Genomic DNA, 19012 nt, shown 5'->3' with positions numbered 1-19012 from the left:
CTTGTCAAACTGATCCAGCGGAATGGCATCCTCTCATATACCGGTGCTAGAAACGGGAGAGTGTCGTCCATAAAACATGTGACATAAATATCGTCATCATAGTGCCGTGACTGGGTTACGCCTATTCAAAATATAAGGAGTTAACCCGTTACTGCTCTAAGGTGACAATATATGCTCTAGACAAATCGCAGCCCAAATCTTGTCAAACAGAACCACTGGAATGACTGATGCACGGGGACTTAAAAAACAGGAGAGCGTGACAAAGGGCAGGGCATGAAAGGAAATTAAAGCAAACCATCGGGGCAACCATAAAATATTACATGTGAAATGCGGAAGCCATCAAACGCTATTCTACTAATCGTGTTTTAAGCGTTTTGTTTTTGCTTTGTTTTAGCTTACCTGAGCACAAAGTGAAAATGGAGTGAGGAAATGCTCTAAATTTTGGCACGCAAGTTATTGGTACAATGGTACACAAGTCAAATGGTACACAAGTCCCCCAAAACCTGTTTCAAACAAATTCATACATAAAAAGACCCCTCATCTCGGAATGTTTCTTTAAAAAAAAATTATCTCGGCCTTACGGCCTCGACATTTTTTTTTAGCAGAAACACCCCTTGATGTCGCCCGAGCCAGTGTTATATCCTTGTATACTAACTTGTTTCATATACTTTACTATTACTTACGGTGTTGCTGCCAAAACAAATGATCACTGCTTTCAGACGAGCTTGACTGAATGATAGGTTTTACAACTGGGACTGGGGGCTGACACACGTTCGATAAGCATAGCCGACATGCAAAAGCGGCTTTTGAATGATATTTTAGTCAAAAATTCTCAGTGGAGTCCCTGTTAAGTATGCAATGTTAATTAAGAAAGGTGTGAGTTTTTTTTTTTTGGTTACAACATGTACATAAAGATGATTTTGAGCGGGCATGTCCAAATCTCAAAACTGATTTATTGTTGCGCAATAAGTATAGGCACAAAAAAAAACACATTAAATGGCATTCTCTTGATATATTAAACGATGAATCAGTATAAGGTACGTTTAGTTATACTGGCTACTGGTTAACAAAGGAATGAGTAAAAGTTAACCTTTTTCAAGGAAACATATTTCATATTATCACCTTAAAGTACGTCAGAGGATACAGCGTCCGGTGCCAATTTAATATGTTCTATAAAAAGGGATTACTACGTACATGTAGGGGATAAAAAAAGCCTTATTAGGAGTTTGTATCTCCTATACGTAGGACTTTATGTAATTTACATTTTGCTACATTTACGGTCAATAATTTCTCATTCAGCTCTATTTTATTCAGGTGATAAGCATTTAACATATTCTAAAACTATTGTTTAAACGTTATAAAAACTCATGTTTGCCCCTTACAAAAGACGTCAAATTTATCCTTTTTTTAGTCATAATGTGCTTTTAATAGTGTGTTTCAGTTCCTCATATTGTCTTTTCAGATTCATTAAAGAACATCAAATTCAATTATACATTATAATTTTTTTAGTTGAAAGATATTTTTATATTTCATGATTTCCTGACACAAATAAAACAAATATACAAGGATCAATGTATTCAGCAAAAACTAAATTTGAATTGATTTTTGGGTATTAAATTTCAACCGCTTGCATGAACAACTTTAGTATGAAATATCTCTTCTGTAAGCTGGAAATGAAATTTAAAAAAAAGCAAACATTAATTGAATAAAAATATTTGTACAAACGCACGTATATTAATAAATAAGAACTATTTAAAATAAATTTTATCATTTTTTTTTTTTTAATTTTGGTTTCCAGGGGAGTAAACTGTATCGTACTGTGATTTAACTTGATTGAGTGCTTTCCCTTTAATTAGATTTTGTTATCGTATGGGAAATGACAATAGCGGCAGCGTCTGACCTCGTAGTTTCTGTCGCAGTAATCAACCTTACGGAAAAAGCTGGTCTATGGTCAGCACTGGTATAGAATCTACCGGTAATCACATGTATATGTCTTAGAGGTAAATATAACACATATTAGTTTTGAACCTTGTAATGTGTAATGGTTGTAATTCGGAAAAAAAAAACCTTTTTTATAAGTTTACAATAAAATATCTTAAGTAATCAACACTTTTACGAGTGCACGATATTGGTTCAAATGAGAGATCATTATCTAACGTTCTGCAGTTGTGAACCTGTTCATATACATTGTATGTGATATGGCTAATAATGAACAACAACTAATTAAAATTTAGGGTAAATCCCAAAGTTAAAATAAAACCAAAGTGGAGATAATCCATGAAAGATATAAATAGCCATATTTTTGAACGTGATAAAAAATAAAACGAATGAATATCTGAAGTAAAAAAGGCACAAAAGAAAAATAACATTTTTACACAATTTTTTTTAGTTTAAAGACGAATAAGTTTTTGAAATATTCGTGTCAGGGTTATAAACCATATACCATATAACCATTTGGTGTGGTAGATGATATAAAAAATAACATCTTTCCATCTGGAATAAAGTATGAAAAACTAGATCATCAAGGAAGGGCGGCGTTCAATGAACGCAACCCCCACATGACCTTGCAACACAGGACCACCGGCAAGGAGCCCAGCAGCGCACCAAACAAAAACAGGACAGGGCACCCTGTCCAAGGCAAAGCACGGACGGTGTGTTACTCTATTCAAGCATAAGAGGAAATGATAGTTATGGAATAAAAAACATTCATCGTTTAAGGGAAAAACTTCAAAAGAAATACTGGTTGAATAGCGAACAGTGCAGACCATAATGACCAGACGGATCTTGGTCTGCACTGTTCACATGGGCGGCAGCGACCTTAGTGTTAAATATTAAGATTTTCAAAATGTACTGGAATAAAAGGACATCTCCGAGAGGACAAATGAGAAAAACCTTCTGAGTTTCTGATAACTGAATGTAAACCCCTTTTCATGCTAATGAATGCATGTGGATGTTTTACCAACATACATGTAATACTAATTACCACATCCCCTGGTTGCCATTTTTGATGGTCATACCTAAAATATTGTTTGCTTAAGTTCCAAAAAAATCTACCATCTCCATGTAACTTGGTAAACAAATGTTAAATGTCGAAAAAATTATCTCCCTTGTTAAAAAAAGATAGAAAATATATATTAACTTAAATATTGAAGAATTTTGAATACTTTCTTCTTTTAGAATGTATTAAAATGGCCAAAACAGTTCCTTGTTAAAAAAAAACACTTCAATTTAACAACTTCTCTTGCGTAATTTAAGAAGTTAAAAAAATAAGTCCTTTAGACTGCACATAACTTTTCATGCATTGAATATTTATGGCTAAAACAGGATTCCATACTTCTGAGTGACTACCATTGCCTCACCCCCGGGAAGGAGGGGCGTGGGAGTGGGGGAGGGAGAGTGAAGAAAATGAGCCAAACTTTAACCTTCCGTCCCTATCTATATATTTGGGTTAAATTATATGGTGGTTTTGTTGCGATACCAAAATGGACGGGGATATATGTCAAGGCCGATACACCGTTGCTTTATCCTAGAATATACTGGGTTTTACCCTAGGACGGTGTTTCTGAAGTTCAAACTTCTCGCCATTCCCAGGGATAGGATAGGGAACGATGGCAGTGGTGGTGTTGGTAGTTTACCCTCCGGATCACGACAGGGGGCACATTGAGTTTACCAGAGCAGGATAGGGAACTATGCAGTTGATTTAATAGTGCATTAGAGGCAATAACCTAATAAATATACGACGTGTTTCTTCTTGCAACTTTAGAGTGTTAAAACATAAACATTAATTAGAGTGAATTAGTACATCTGTATAATTATGAAAACATGACTGTAGGCTAAATGTATCCCGGATACTCTAACGTATTAAATCAGATAAAGTTATGATGATCATCATTGAGTCGTGATATTATGTTACTCCACCCAGTTTAAAAGGCTGTTTTAATTGGAATTAATTAACAGACACTCAACCAATCTCTATGAGGCAATTCTACGCAAGTCTCCTCAAAATTACAAATACTGTAGGCAAAAATCTCAAATTGTATGTTATATAAACATTTGTTGTTGTTTTTTAAACTGTTATTTTTTTAACTCTCAACTTTTATGAAACAATATTTCGGTCCAGGTTAACTTTTTATCTTTACCTTTCAACTTTGAGTAATGGATATGCCTTGCTTTGATTTGGAAAAAGTACATTTGAAATTTACGGGACTTCACTAGCAAATCACAAAAATAGAGTAACGGATGTGCAGGCAGGCATCGGTCTTTACTGGTGGCAAATGCTGCTCACTTTTGGTTCGAGCATGTTAAGCAAGGGTTCAGTGTGCCAAACATAATTTATATGTACTTAATTAATAATAATAACTTCCGCATATAATAGCGGCATAAACATTAATAAAAAAAAATTTCCATTCAAGCCTTTTAGTGCTTCAGAACAAGTCGAGCTATCGAATTTATACACTTTTACGACAACTATATTAATGTAGTATTTTCCTGACCAGTGACTGTTTATGAGATACATCTAGTGATAAAGGTTGTCGTTTTGTTTGGGCAGACGACCGATTGTTCGATTCCATGTCCCGTCATACCTATGACGCCTTCAACATTTCGTCAATTTTGATAAATAAATAAAATAACATTACACATACTAGTATATAGATGTTAGATGTAGTCAGGTTGTAGCGCCTCTTATTAGTTTTGAAAATAATTGCAAAAGGCTGGGTCTGATCCTCAAAAACCAGGCGCAGTGGCCCGGTGGCAACACTAGCTTGCTACAAATCGTTTTCCCGGTTACTCCAGGGTCTTTCAAATAAAATTTTATTGGAAAGACTTGAAACTTGAAAAATTGATCGAACGCCTATTTCTACCTATTTCTACGTACAAAGCATATTCATTGGCGTTATCCATTATTTAAAAGACAACATTAACATTAGTGAGTGAAAATACATGCCAATACATCATGGAATTAAAAGTATAAAAATGTGTTGGTGGAACAATATAACGCTAAAGAAATGAATATTTACAGAAAAATTATTATATGCGACAATATTCTTATCACAATTTAATTTACTTTCACAATACACTTCCACAAAACAGTTTCTTTCACAATTCACTTTCACAAAACACTTTCTTTCACAATACACTTTCACAAAACACTTTCTTTCACAATACACTTTCACAATTCACTTTCACAAAACACTTTCTTTCACAATTCACTTTCACAAAACACTTTTTTTCACAATACACTTCCACAAAACACTTTCTTTCACAGTACACTTTCACAAACACTTTCTTTCTCAATACACTTTCACAGTTTAAATCTGACCGTAAAGAAGTCCTGCTTATTTTTTTTTAGAATGGTTAAGGTACGAGGTAGAGAAGAAACTGCCTGAATACTCCCAGTTAGATCTCTTGCGCGTTTTTGTTTTAAGTTGCAATGAAGCACCCGAAAAAGGTATATTAATTAAGTTACGGGTGACATGTTAGTAAATATTGCATATTAAATTAATATTATTTTAGGTTTACAGACACGCCCCCAACTTGAAAAAATACACACTCTAAATATGTTTAAAACAGAAACGAAAACATTTTTACTTTTTGACAGGGATAGCATAACTTTTATACCGTGTAAATAATTGTTTTAGAGCATGTTAGATGCGTATCCCCTGTAGTAAAAAAGTGCTGAATATAATATACTTTGTCATAAAAGTATAAAGAAATGTAAATAATGAAGTATTTTGACTTTCTTACAAAATACTAAATCACTATATAATTGTACTAATTTGCCCAAAAAAGCTGAAGATAAATCTTTTTTTTTGAAAATAAAAAAATCATTTCTGGTGCATAATTGGCGTTTAAATGACCTGTTCTGTGGATAATTAAAAATTAACATGCTTCTTTCAATATAACAACTTTAATAAAGAAAAAAAAACTTCTCAAGTGGGGAACACCCCATGGCTACACGTCATCATCAAAGCAGGAAGAGGCTATATTTTGGAAAATTTAAAACTTTTACAAAAAATTCAAATTTTCATGCAGTCATTGTAGAAATGTTTTTGTAGAATTTTAAATGTTAATTTTTCTGTATCATAGGCTTGTTTTCATTTTTGTATAGGTTAAAAGAAGAAGAAAACAATTTCTAATAAGGATGGGTTTGTTGTTTTGCTGCCTTTTCGGAAAGCATAATAGGAAGAAAGCTTGCTATTCAAAAACAGGAAGTATGTCCGGTTGATAATTTTCTCAATATCCAAAAGATGGTGATGTACTAGGTTACATTTTTGATAATTGCAATTAACATGTATTTTGGATGTATTCTGTAAATCTTGTAATCCACTAAGGTATATAAAAATGAGAGGTATCTTTCCAAATTTTTCCAAAAAATAAAAAGAAACAACAAACTGTACTGAAATGTAAAGGTGGAATCCTGTACGTTCCTGGACTGGTCTGTTGTTTTTTTATGTTTCATACTGCTCGTGAGTGGGTCATTTAACAATTCCCTGATATCTGCTAGCACAATATAATTATGTGAATTTATTTTATAATTCCGACATATTTAAACTCAAAATATGGACAGTGGTAAAGAAATCACTTCATACATCAATACACCTAATTATATTTCTAATTGGTCATTCCTTAAAATGTTAAGCTTTTCTTGCATATTGTTCTAAATTTATAATCTTTACCATGAAAAAAAATATCGAAACCATTTTTGTTTATATTAAAATCAACCGTTTCGTGACTGAAATATTAAAAATACAAGGCAGCAAGAATGTTCTACAATATAAAATTCAATCAGTATTAAAGTTCTAATTAGAAAAAAAACGCTATAAATTTTGCCGAGAACGTGGCTCAATTTCTTCTCTAAATTTATTTTCGTTTATAATACTATCAGATTTGCCCACTTATTATTAATACTTTCGAGTTATGCTAAAATTTATTCTGTAACATACGTTACAGGATCGGAACTATCAGACAAAAAACGTTTCCCGCCACTTATTTTCGTCTGCCTGTGCTTTCTATCGTTGACGAAGATTATCGTCAGCGAAATGTTTTCAACTGCGTCTTTCAATAAATACGCTCATTTTATATGCACCTTTTACTTTAACCTTGAAAATACGTCTCGTGGTTATCTTATGTTTATTTTGAACACGGTAAAACAGTCCTATATTCAAATAACTGACCTTGAATTTTCGTTGAATATATTAAATTCGCCACCACATTTTACGTGCCAGAGAAACTTTATAAAGTCTACATGCAGTCTCAACATATTAAAACATGTAAGATTGTGTCTTCCTGACTATCCTTCCCGCGTCACATCCGTCCGTTTGCTCGTACGAGTTTAGACCTGCTGGCTTGCACGTCCATCTGCCTGTACATTTTTGTAACTTTGCATGACTTAAAATTTGTTGAAATGCAACATACTTCACATTGTACTCTCGGGAAAATATAATTTTATACAATACGAAGTAATGCGCAGAACATGGGTAATTTGTAACTTGAGCACAAGAATGATTGAATTTTCTATTCAGGTTTTATTGTTTTTGTTTTTTTTCTTCAGTTTTTCATGGCTCATTTTAAATAAGGGCCAATCAGCTAGTTAAACACAATAGAAAACCTTTATTGGACTCTTATCTTTCCTGAAATAAAAAGTCGGGGATTGCTATTTTCACCTTTTTGATTGGGAAGATTTGCTTAAAAAATCTCGTTGGAGAAAGGAAACGCCCATTTTTCTAGTACTTTGGAGTATAGGTGTCAGGATCCATTGATTATGCTGATTGGTTAAACCGATCTTCTTCAATGTTACCATCCGAAATATATAATTATTATTTATTAGTATTGGCCATTCTTAAGAAACAACAAACATGAGTTTAATAACATTTAAATAATGGTTCAGGGGTATATTAGATGCGTATCGCCCGGAGAAAGTAGCACTAAATGTGAATGTTTATTTGTCATAAAAGTAGAAAAGTGTAAACAGAGTAGTATTTTGACTTCCGTACAAAATACTAAATCACTACAACTGAAAGCAGGTTCCGAAGCAAAATACTGATCAGGTAATTTGCCAATTTCCGATTCTCGAACAAGAAATAGTGATATTTATAGTGAATACACCAATATTAGTAACATTATGTACCTTGTTTGTTTGTTTGTTTGGTTGGGAAAGTGCTGGGAAAAAAAACAAACACACTCAATGAACTTTAGTTCTCATAATTTACATTGTACTAACCACATTAGCCTCGGTAAAATTTAAGATCGGGTTTATATGTTAATACTCTAAGCTTTTAAATGAGCGTTTCCTTATCAAAATTTCCCAATCGAATGGAAAGGGGAATCCCCGACTTCCAGTTCGAAATACCATGATGCCATGCGCGTGCTGTCACTCCCAGGAAATACGTTATTTAGAAGTAGGCCCTTTGTGTTTAAAAATAATAATCAAAATTGATTTCACTTTCCAAATAATATGTGATAACTATAAAGGGCCCATTATGGCTCAGAAATGTTATAATTTTTTATTTCCCAAAATCTTTTAATTTTTGGTATCTTGTCAGAGTTTCCATTTTTTTTCTTTTTTTACTTTTATACATAAAATGTCTTTGACTTATTTTACTCTGTCTGCAAATAATATATTTAGTGTATTAGTATTTTGTAAGGAAGTGAAAATACTACTTTGTTTACATGTTGATACCTTTACGACACATAACTGCACGTTCAGCACTACTTCCTTCAGTTGTTGAACATCTCAATCCATTATAAAAACATTATTAAACATTTAAAATTAAGAATTAAAAAAAATATGGATTAAGATGATACTATCGGATCTCTAGTCTTATCAAGTCATTTTTTATGTTATTTGTTGTACGCCTAATTGAGCCGCGCCATGACAAAACCAACATAATGGGTTGGCGACCAGCATGGATCCAGACAAGTCTGCGCATTCGCGCAGTCTGGTCAGGATCCGTGCTGTTCGCTTACAAACCCTATTACAAGTAGAGAAACTGATAGCGAACAGCATGGATACTGATCAGACTGCGCGGATGCGCAGGCTGGTCTGGATCCATGCTGGTCGCAAACCCATGATGTTTGTTTTGTCATGGCGCGGCTCAATTTATTAATTCTCTTCATTGTCTTTATAAAGGCTCAGAGGTTTTGATGTCAATGAACGTTTCTCATTTTTTTAGCCTTGCTCAATGTTATCAATTGTTTTACTACGGTCCATAAGGGCATTTGCGTTGAAACAAAACAATGAAGGAAAATCTCAACAACTGGCGCATACGAAAAGAATATCAACGGCTAAACTAGAATGTTTTAAAATATATACGCTTTAAAAACTTTAGTCTTTTAGATGTTTTGATAATGATGATGATGATGCTGATGATGATAATGGTGATGATGATGATGATGATGATTATTATTATTTTAATTATTGTTGTTATTATTATTATTATTGTTGTTGTTGTTATTATTATTATTATTTAACAGGATTTATCCTATTAATCTGTGTAGCGGTTGCGCCTGTAAAAAGGCCAATTTTCTTTTCGTCAATGCTGGCCATACAAGCAAAATCCCAATTTATCCATTTAGAAAGAAAGAAATTTGTAAAAGAATAATATTTAATCTGTGTTTATAACTAAATTAGTAAATTTGCTTGTTTTGCTTAGTGAATTCCGCGAATTTTTGAAGTTTGTCGTTCAAATTTGTGGTATTTTCGCTTTTTAATGGGAATGGGTCAAAGTGTCACATTCTTCATACTGACATTTCAAGATTGCTTATAATTTGATTTAAATATTGTAAACCTGAAACTAAGTTGCCACAAAATATCTTAAAATAGAATACAACTAAGTCCAACGCTTGTTTATCATTCGGTATGACGAAGAGAAATGTAAGAGATATTCTCCCAAATACATATTTTTAAGAAATTTGTCCTGGTTTGAATTTTGAAATGCAACCGCATCTTCTCGGCCCTTTCCGCCAATCTTCTGTTAAGGACCTCGAACACCAATTGCAACTTTTCGGCCATTTCTACAAATCTTTCAGATAAGGATTAATTACCCCGTTCAAGAGGCGACCCTAGTTTGTTATTACATACCCGATACATGGGACCTCGCCTTTGAATTTCTCATCCGTAAGACCTTAGTGTTGCTTGAAGATGAACGGAGGATTAAACCTGCAACTCCTTTATTAATGGTCTATCACGTAACCACTGGACCACGGTTTTGCTCCAATGTAAAGGTAGTATGCATGTTGTCTATGCTAAATAAGGGTCAATCCAAAATGTAGCTTTCGCTAGTGAGTACAGTTAAAGAGTTGATTTTAAAGCACACAGTTGTGATAAATTACCTCTGAGCAATTTCCACAGAGTATAAGCTAAAGAAATGAATTTTAAGCCGAAAGTAGGTCACTGTCTCGCGGTCAATGAGAACCTAATGATGCTTATTAATGTAAGTTTGCTATCGACCGAGATAGACACTTGTGTGAATTGAACTTGTGAGCCTTCATCCTAACTAAAACCAAAAAATAATCAATTTGAGCCGTGTCATGACAAAACCAACATAGTGCGTTTGCGACCAGCATGGATCCAGACCAGCCTGCGCATGTTGGTTTTGTCGTGACACGGCTTATTTGGATAAATCTCAACACATACACTAATAATACAAACCATTATTGAAAATGTAATTTATTTGGTTGTTAAGGCGTTTTCTCGGTAAGAATGGTGTCACGTGTTTCATCAGCACCCGAAGTGTCTATGGTAGTTGCTCTGGCATATAATCTAACATTTTTGGCTTTTCCAGTAAAGGACCTATGGTTATCGACAAGATGATCCGAATGTCATATCGTCGTGTGCTTTCTAAATGCAGAGAATATTGCTCTCTAAAGTTAAAGGCTGCAAACCCACAAGATTATTTATACACGAAAAAGGGTCGAAAACAGTATGATTTTGTTGGAATATAATGAGTACATGTATAACATCATACTTCTCTATTGACCATTAACTTGCTATGATTCTATAATTAACAGATCTGTCCAGGTTCGAGTTTGAAACAGTCCATTCAAAGTTTAAGGGATTTTCAAAAAATCAAAATACAAAAATTGAGCTACCAGAAGTATAGAGCCTGGTCAGACTGCACGGATATCCAGGCATGTCTGGCTCTAGCTATTCTGCTAGCAAAGGCTGATCACTATAGGTTCCAGCAGGTTAGGGGTTGAAAAGTGGAGACAGTGGAAAAATGTCATTAAGGATTTTCCTCAATGACGTCAATGGTACTAGTGACGAGTTCAGTAAGTTTAAGAAAGGGAGAAGTCGGTCAACGATATAAAGGTAGATAAGATGAACCACGAAGACTTTAGATTTGAGCAGAATTTACAAAAATAAAATCGGAACCGTGATGAGAACTCACAGTCCGATAATCTTCCGATTTAACCAAGTAGTGTTCAATTAGCGAGGTGTTCCGAATGTGCTCTAAGGAATTGGTTGAACGCTTTATTCTGATGTTTACTGTAAAGCTAAAAGGCGAGGTTTGCGTGAAAATCCAAGGATGAGGGGTTCCGTTGCACATCAGCCTGTTTCTGGTGAATTTTACACAACAACAACATGTATAATATGTTACATGTTTTTAAAAACATTCAAAAGAATACGCGCTCAAAATGGTAATATTAATACAAATTGAAAAATAAGGCATTTCCTGATGATCAAAATAAAAAGCCCAAACTAGAATAAACTCGGCTATTTTTGAAATTATCCGAAGTTTTACGGAAAAGGCCGAGACGATGCGATTGAGAAGATTCGGCATTCGGAACTGCTATTCGGCTATTCGGCTATTATCTATAATTATAACCTTATCCGAAGACTGACGGAAAGGGCCGAGTGTAGTAGACTAGCTCATTCGCCCCTCAGCTCATTCGCCCCTCAGCCCAATCCGCTCCATAAATGATATCTATTTTACCTGTTGGTACCGTATGTTTTACATTAAATTGAATCAGATATGATCTTAACAGCAAGGGAGACACATTATTGGTTGCACTAAAACTAATATCGATTTTTACCTCTGACACGTTGCACGTGCATTGATTCAAACTGCTCTGTAAAAATAAAACTTCAAAGGTCTCGTGTAAGTTCGATGATATTCTAATTGCTTAATTACTAATAGAAACTGAAGATACTTGAAAATCGCGGTAGGTGGATTAAATATAAACTGTTTAACTGATACAAAACACATTAAAAATTCTGATCACATGTAAATGTTCTTTTTTTTTTACTTTAAAAAAATCGGCTCGTAGCTTGTGTTGAAGTTATTTTTTTAAGTATTCATATACAATGGACAGTAATTATAATGCCGCACCTATGTTAGTTAACAAAATTTTTAAAACTTGGAAACTTGTTCAATCAAATTAAAAATGCTAATATTTTTTTTTTTTGTATCTTACAATCCCTTTCTTTAAAAATAGCATGGTTACCACGGGGTTAAAAGTTGCATTCCGCACGGTTTCCGCGGTTTTTCTACAAAATAAACGAGCATGTACTTTGAAGTATGACGTGTCACCGTATAATACAACATTAAACAGTTGTAATCGATAGATAGATTTTATATAAATTATGAATAACGCAGACGATCAGTTGTTTACGCTGTTACTATATACACACTACTGGGACAGTAATTTGCCAGCTGGCAAAATATGTAAATCTTTAAAACTAAAGTTGGCAGGTATTCTTGTTTAACCTACATTGTAATTTAATTTCGAATTTGTAAATATATGAATAAATATTTTATATGAAAAAAATAATAGTTTAACTGTCCATAATTATTACACCGCTGTCCATATTACACCGCTGTACCCATTACAATAAATAAATCAAAAGAAACCATACAGTTTTCTATCTTTGCTGTAAACAACCATGTACAGTATTTGTACATTTTTTAATCATATATTAAAATAAGTACTTAAACATGTACAGTAAGTTACGCATTGTCAATAATTAAGCTGTCTTCATTTATGATTCTTATCAATAGCGTATAATTATTTCAAAATTTAATTTAAATCTTAAAACACGGTAAAGTAAGATATTGTATATATAGTTTGATAACCGCGGTATGAACATATCTGCGGATGTTTCAAAATTAAAAAAGAAAAAAACATTTTACTGTTTGAATGTTGAATTTTGCGAAAGCCGGTGCTCGGGGGCTTGGACAGTATAGAGCTTGCAATTTCCAGTACCGAAAAGGCTTGATCAAACCGAGCTTGCAACATTTTCAATTTTGTTGTTAATATAAATTATATATTATATACCGTTTTTCTCTCATTTAATTGAGTGTATGCATGTATTTAAAGGAACAACTCAGACTATTAAAAACCATTATTAAATTATGAGTGTTACCGTTCATCAATCAAAAGTAACGATTTATATAACTTTAAAAACCGTATATTGATAAACAACCTGGGGTTAGTCGTTTTGCGAGTTTATATGTATACATGTACCATCTTTTTTTTTAATTTTGCGCAAATAAATAGAAAATATGACATTTCATAAAGGTATATAAAGTTTCGTTTTAAAATTTTGCTTCCTGTAATATCGCAAAAAATGTAGGTTTTTTTTTATATCCGAAACGGAAAGTTACGTGTTTATGTTTGAAAGTAAACAAGATAAAAATAGAACTTAGCAGCACATAGCAAATGGGTGAAACATGTCCCAAGCCGTAAGATTTTTTTTTACATTATCTTATCGGCTCTAAATAAGAAGCAATATAATCAAAACTTACAATAAACAATTCGTTACCAGACCTGTCACAAAGGTATTTCAAAATTCAATATACATTAGGACCTCCGCTGATAAAAATTGATGAAATAGCCACAAATATTCAATTACTCATTGGCAATTATTTCACAAGAAGTGCAAACGTTGCGCTTTTTTTTTACGCGAGCGTAGCGGTATGTCCCAGCTAGCATTTTTGTTCCAACATATCATTTATTTGTTTATAAACTTTATTTGTCCAGATATTTTAAGTGAAAAAATAGCGGGAACTCCAAGTCACTTTGACTGATTGGTATATTCCACATCGGTGCCGCTAATTTACCATCTTAGAAAGATACTAAGCGGACACGCTGCGTGGTAAAGTACAACTCCAACTAACGCGAACTAATTCTACTATCCTTAAAGTCAATAAATTCCACAAAAATAAGTTGCTGATGGCAACAATACATACGTTAGCACGCTTGAGTTCAATAAGTGAAAATGTCATTCCAGAAAATATTTAAGTACATCAAAAATTAGGGGATAGATAAGGTTAAAAAACAACAATTTTGCGTCATTCAATTTTGTTTTGGATTAATTTTCCGCTAATTAACACAAGACTTAGTAGTGTTATCCGTGATGCGATGCATTTCAACAACAACAACTGAAAGGTGCACCCACGCAAACATTGTATACTTATGCAACCTTTAAATAGACAAACAGAAAAGAAGAGATTAAGTTTAAATAAATTTTAGAAATGTTCTTTACTGTACTTTATGCATGTTCTGACATGCATAAGCTTTAAGAATTTGAATATAATTGACCAATGATAATAGAATTTGAAAAAAAAAAATCCTGTCATAAATGCCTGTATTAGGACAAACAGGAAAAATAATGGTATTCATCTTCCAGTTCATGCATCGTACAATGTTTACATAATCTTATCAATGTTATATTTTCCCAGTTTCGATACTTGGACTCGCGATATCTAAATGCGATTCTACATCAAAGTTACGTAATTTTCAAAAACAAAACTTTTCTTAAAAAGTGTGTGTACGGCGAAGGTTGACCAGTCTTATACATAATTTGTATATTACAAAGAATACAAATCATACCCGAAATAATAAAATAGTAAAGTGGAACTCGTTGTTGTTGTTGTGCTTATTTTTAAAAGTCCTCTTTTTACTGTAACTACAGACGATTTTTTATGTTTTAAATGTAATCATTTGCTTGTATAAGTACAGTTAAACGATTAAAGAAAGTTTAAATTAAGTCCTGTTCGCTTCGGTTTAAGAAAAATAAATATTACAAATGTTTGAAACACTGGCCAAACCAGCAACAGAAACGTTTAAGGCACATTATGCCTCAGAAACGAATATTTTTTGTTTTGACTTGAGTTTTATAACGGTTTAACAATGATATTAGAGTATGTTAGATATTTATCACCTGAAGAAAGTAACACTGAACGATTGCAATTATTTGTCATAAAATAGCAATCTGTAAACAAAGTAGTATTTGACTTCCGTACAAAATGCTGACCCATAATTATAACTGTTCTTATTACTAAAAGGCAACAGATGCAAAATATTCTTCAGGTAATTCGACAATGAGTAAATTTTGGAATAACAAAAAAAATCCTTTCTGATGCATAATGAGCCTTTAAACGTTTTCATGACTTAAATTTCATTTTACAGGCCCCATTTCCTACCCGCCTTGATTTACTTATACGTATCCAAGTCGCGGAAAAAACTGCTTAGCTTGCACATTCTTCGTTGCGTTATTGTCAAACCGATAGATATTGTGACCAGTAAATAAATCGATAGATGTGTTGACGTCATTGCTTATGCTAATTAAAGCAGGCGAAAAAAGCGATGCCACAGTTATATTTTTTCTCAATTAATCATATATAGGAACATGCTACACGTCAATTGGCGCTCCCATTATTGTGTATATATCATATTATGTCACTATATCATTTACTGACGTTTCTCTCAAGGAATATTTTAGTACAATGTACTAATCGTTTGGATGGGTGGGTAGCCACTTCACGTTTGTAAATGGTTAATATTACGTCATCGTTAATAACTTAAATGTATTTTCCAAATTTTCGAAAAAATCTGTCAATATTTTAATAAGGTACATTCGCTATATACATGTACAAAATATGACACAATGTTATCGTACATTTTCACGCAAATACCACTACCTTTTAAAAATTGTGCAAGCGTAACAAAAAAATTAATATAGCAGCATTTGAAAGTTAGGTATATTAAACAAAAGTCAAGTAAAGTTTTAAATAGTTCGCAACGCATTTAACCTTTTCATCACATATTTTACCTTGCCCTTTCATTGATATTTGACTGTCACGTGCTATGCCTTGCCTTTTTCTTTTCATAAATATATGTCCGCCACGCATTTGTCCTTGCCTTTTCATATACAAATGTTTGTCGGTCCGCCAAGCACATAGCCTTGCCTTTTCATTTATAATAAAAGGGTTGCAAGCTCTGTGGTATTTTCTGATCTGTGTATTTTCCTGTATAAGTTTATTCTGATATACTATAATTCATCTTGCATGGCACCGAGTTGCAGCGACTGCGTTTAGATTTTTTTGCTATGACAGTTTTAGTTTGATACATACGGAAATTTGCATGACATTTATGTACATTTGTTTTATGACAGCCACACTTTATCCTTGCATATTGTGGCTAATTCCTTTAGAGAGAATGTTAAAATCACTAAAAATACTGAAAAAAAAACATGAGTTGCCTTGACTTGGATTTGAACCCCAGACCTCTTGGTTCCTAAACGAGCGTGTAACCCCTGGACCACGGGGAAGTTATAAGAAAATAGCCTGAAGCAAACCACATTATTCTAAATTAGGGTTTGTAATCCTTATTTATTTGTTCACGGTAAACCTGTTGTTAAGAAATTAAGGATAGACGCAAAGAACTAATCCCCGTGATGTTAGAGGCTAGAAAGGCAGGTAAAAAAGCCGTTTTGGTTAGAGATAAATTATACATCAATAACATCATATATACAGGTGACGGTTCTCAATAGGAAAGCAGAGAAAAGTATGACACGTTAAGCATTGTTTCTTGGAACATAGAAGGTTTAAATACATGTATAAGTGACGATGACTTTTTGAATTTTGTTTTGGATTATGATGTAATCTTTTTAAGTGAAACATGGCAAAAAACTATCGAAAACTTTTCATTAAATGGATATTCATCAATTTCTGTTCCAAGACATGAGAGTATAGGTTCAAGAAGAGGACACGGTGGTGTTTGTCTTTTTTATAAAAATAGTTTAAGTAACGGAATTTCTTTAATTGAAAGTGATAACTCTGGTTTTATATGGATCAAGTTATGTAAAGATGTTTTTGCGTTTGATAATGATCTATACATATGTTTTGTGTATATACCACCTAGTAATTCTGTGTATTTTTTGTCTCATGAAATAGGATTTTTTTAATTATTAGAAAGTAAAATTAGGAAATTCCAAGCATTGGGTAAAGTGTCAGTCATTGGTGATTTAAACTCTAGGTGCGGAGAGCGTATTGATTTTTTGCAAAATTCTTGTGATTTTGAAAAATATATAACAGTATTAGAAAATAATGAATTTGACAGTATGACATATAACCTCCCTGATCAATCTATGATCAGTATATTCAACAGTTTTATTCTGAACTTCGTAACTCACCAAAACTAGAAACATATTGTTTAATAAAAACAGATTTTTGTACAGAGAAATATTTTTCAAGTATCACTAATACAAATCACATGCAGAATTGCATTTTCTAGGCTAAGATGTTCCGCTCACAATCTACTTATTGAAGAGGGAAGGCATAGAAATATTGACAGAAGACTTAGAATATGTACAAAATGTAATATGAGTATAGTATTGAAAACGAATATCATTTTTTACTAGTTTGCCCTTTTTATAGAGAAATAAGAAACGCATATTTGCCGAAATATTATTGTCATTGGCCTAATTTGAACAAATTTAAAACTTTATTATCTAGTACTCAGAGTAGCATTTTAAACAAAACCTCAAGATATATATATTTAGCTAATGTTAAAAGAAATATGTAATGACCATATTGCATTTTTTCATCATTTTTTTAAAATGAGTTTGTAATTATTGTTATAGCTTGTTAACAACTTCCTGCATTGTGTTGATATTGTAAAATAATACAAAAGAATTAAATAAGACTAATGTCATTTATTGACTAATCAATTATTAAATGTATGTATTATCTACAACTGTAACTTTATAATAACATACTTTTCTCAATTGTACATTATATCCGCCATACAGTTGTGTATTGGCGATGAACATTGTATATGTTTATGCCAAATAAATATTGAATTGAATTGAATTGTTTAGCACTGATATAAATAATTTAGCAAAAATCTTCCCGCCCAAACAGTACGACATGCATATAATAATTCAATGCATGCTGAAGTGTGGCTAAAATATCTCTTTTTACGTGATAAAAATTGATTATCGATCGTCGACTGCCTAAATTCGTTCTTGTCCAAGAGTCAACAACCTTACTTTAAATGTTCAAATAATTCGAAGATTTACGGAAATAGTCGAGCAATTTTCATTGATTAAAATGATATTCATCCGCGTAATTTGTAATTGTGCATTTATTGACAATTCTATAAGCCAAAGCCACTATGCGTTATAATTCGCTGGATACTTGTAACAAAATAAAAATATTTCTTTTTTTTTACATCGCTAGTTTATGCTGTTTTGAGAACTACTTTTTGTTGTTAGGATGTTCCTGAGATTGAATGTCAGCAATGATATAACAGAATGCTACACTCAAAAAGGATTGAAACGAAAGAAAAACATATACGTAGGTAAGGCATGATAAAAAGACTTAAAAGGGTTTGGCGAGAGTCCGTTCAATTTTAAACATTTCAATAAAATGATTTTCTTTTATATTGTTATCATCAATATTTGAAATACTTTTGTAAATGAGAACGTTGTACCATTGTAGATCAATCCACTTTAAAAGTATGCATTCCCTTTTTCAGTGCAAGAATATTATTATAGTCAAAGATGACAAAACTCTTGGTTCGCCAGAAAAATGTTTAATAAGTCTATTGACCCCCCACCCACACACACACGCCTCACCATACACACCTACCTAAAACAGCCAGATAGCTGAATGTGATTAAGAAAAATAACAAGGTAAAAAGGCCTTTAAGGCTTTTAGAAAGTTCGTCAATGTTGACGCCATTGCCATATGACGGAATTTTATTGAGATTATATAGTTCATGC

Source organism: Ruditapes philippinarum, unplaced genomic scaffold (genome assembly GCF_026571515.1).
Source record: "Ruditapes philippinarum isolate M1 unplaced genomic scaffold, ASM2657151v2 ctg5386_1_1_1_1, whole genome shotgun sequence".
NCBI classification, from domain to species: Eukaryota; Metazoa; Mollusca; class Bivalvia; order Venerida; family Veneridae; genus Ruditapes; species Ruditapes philippinarum.
This window is presented reverse-complemented; position numbering follows the sequence as displayed.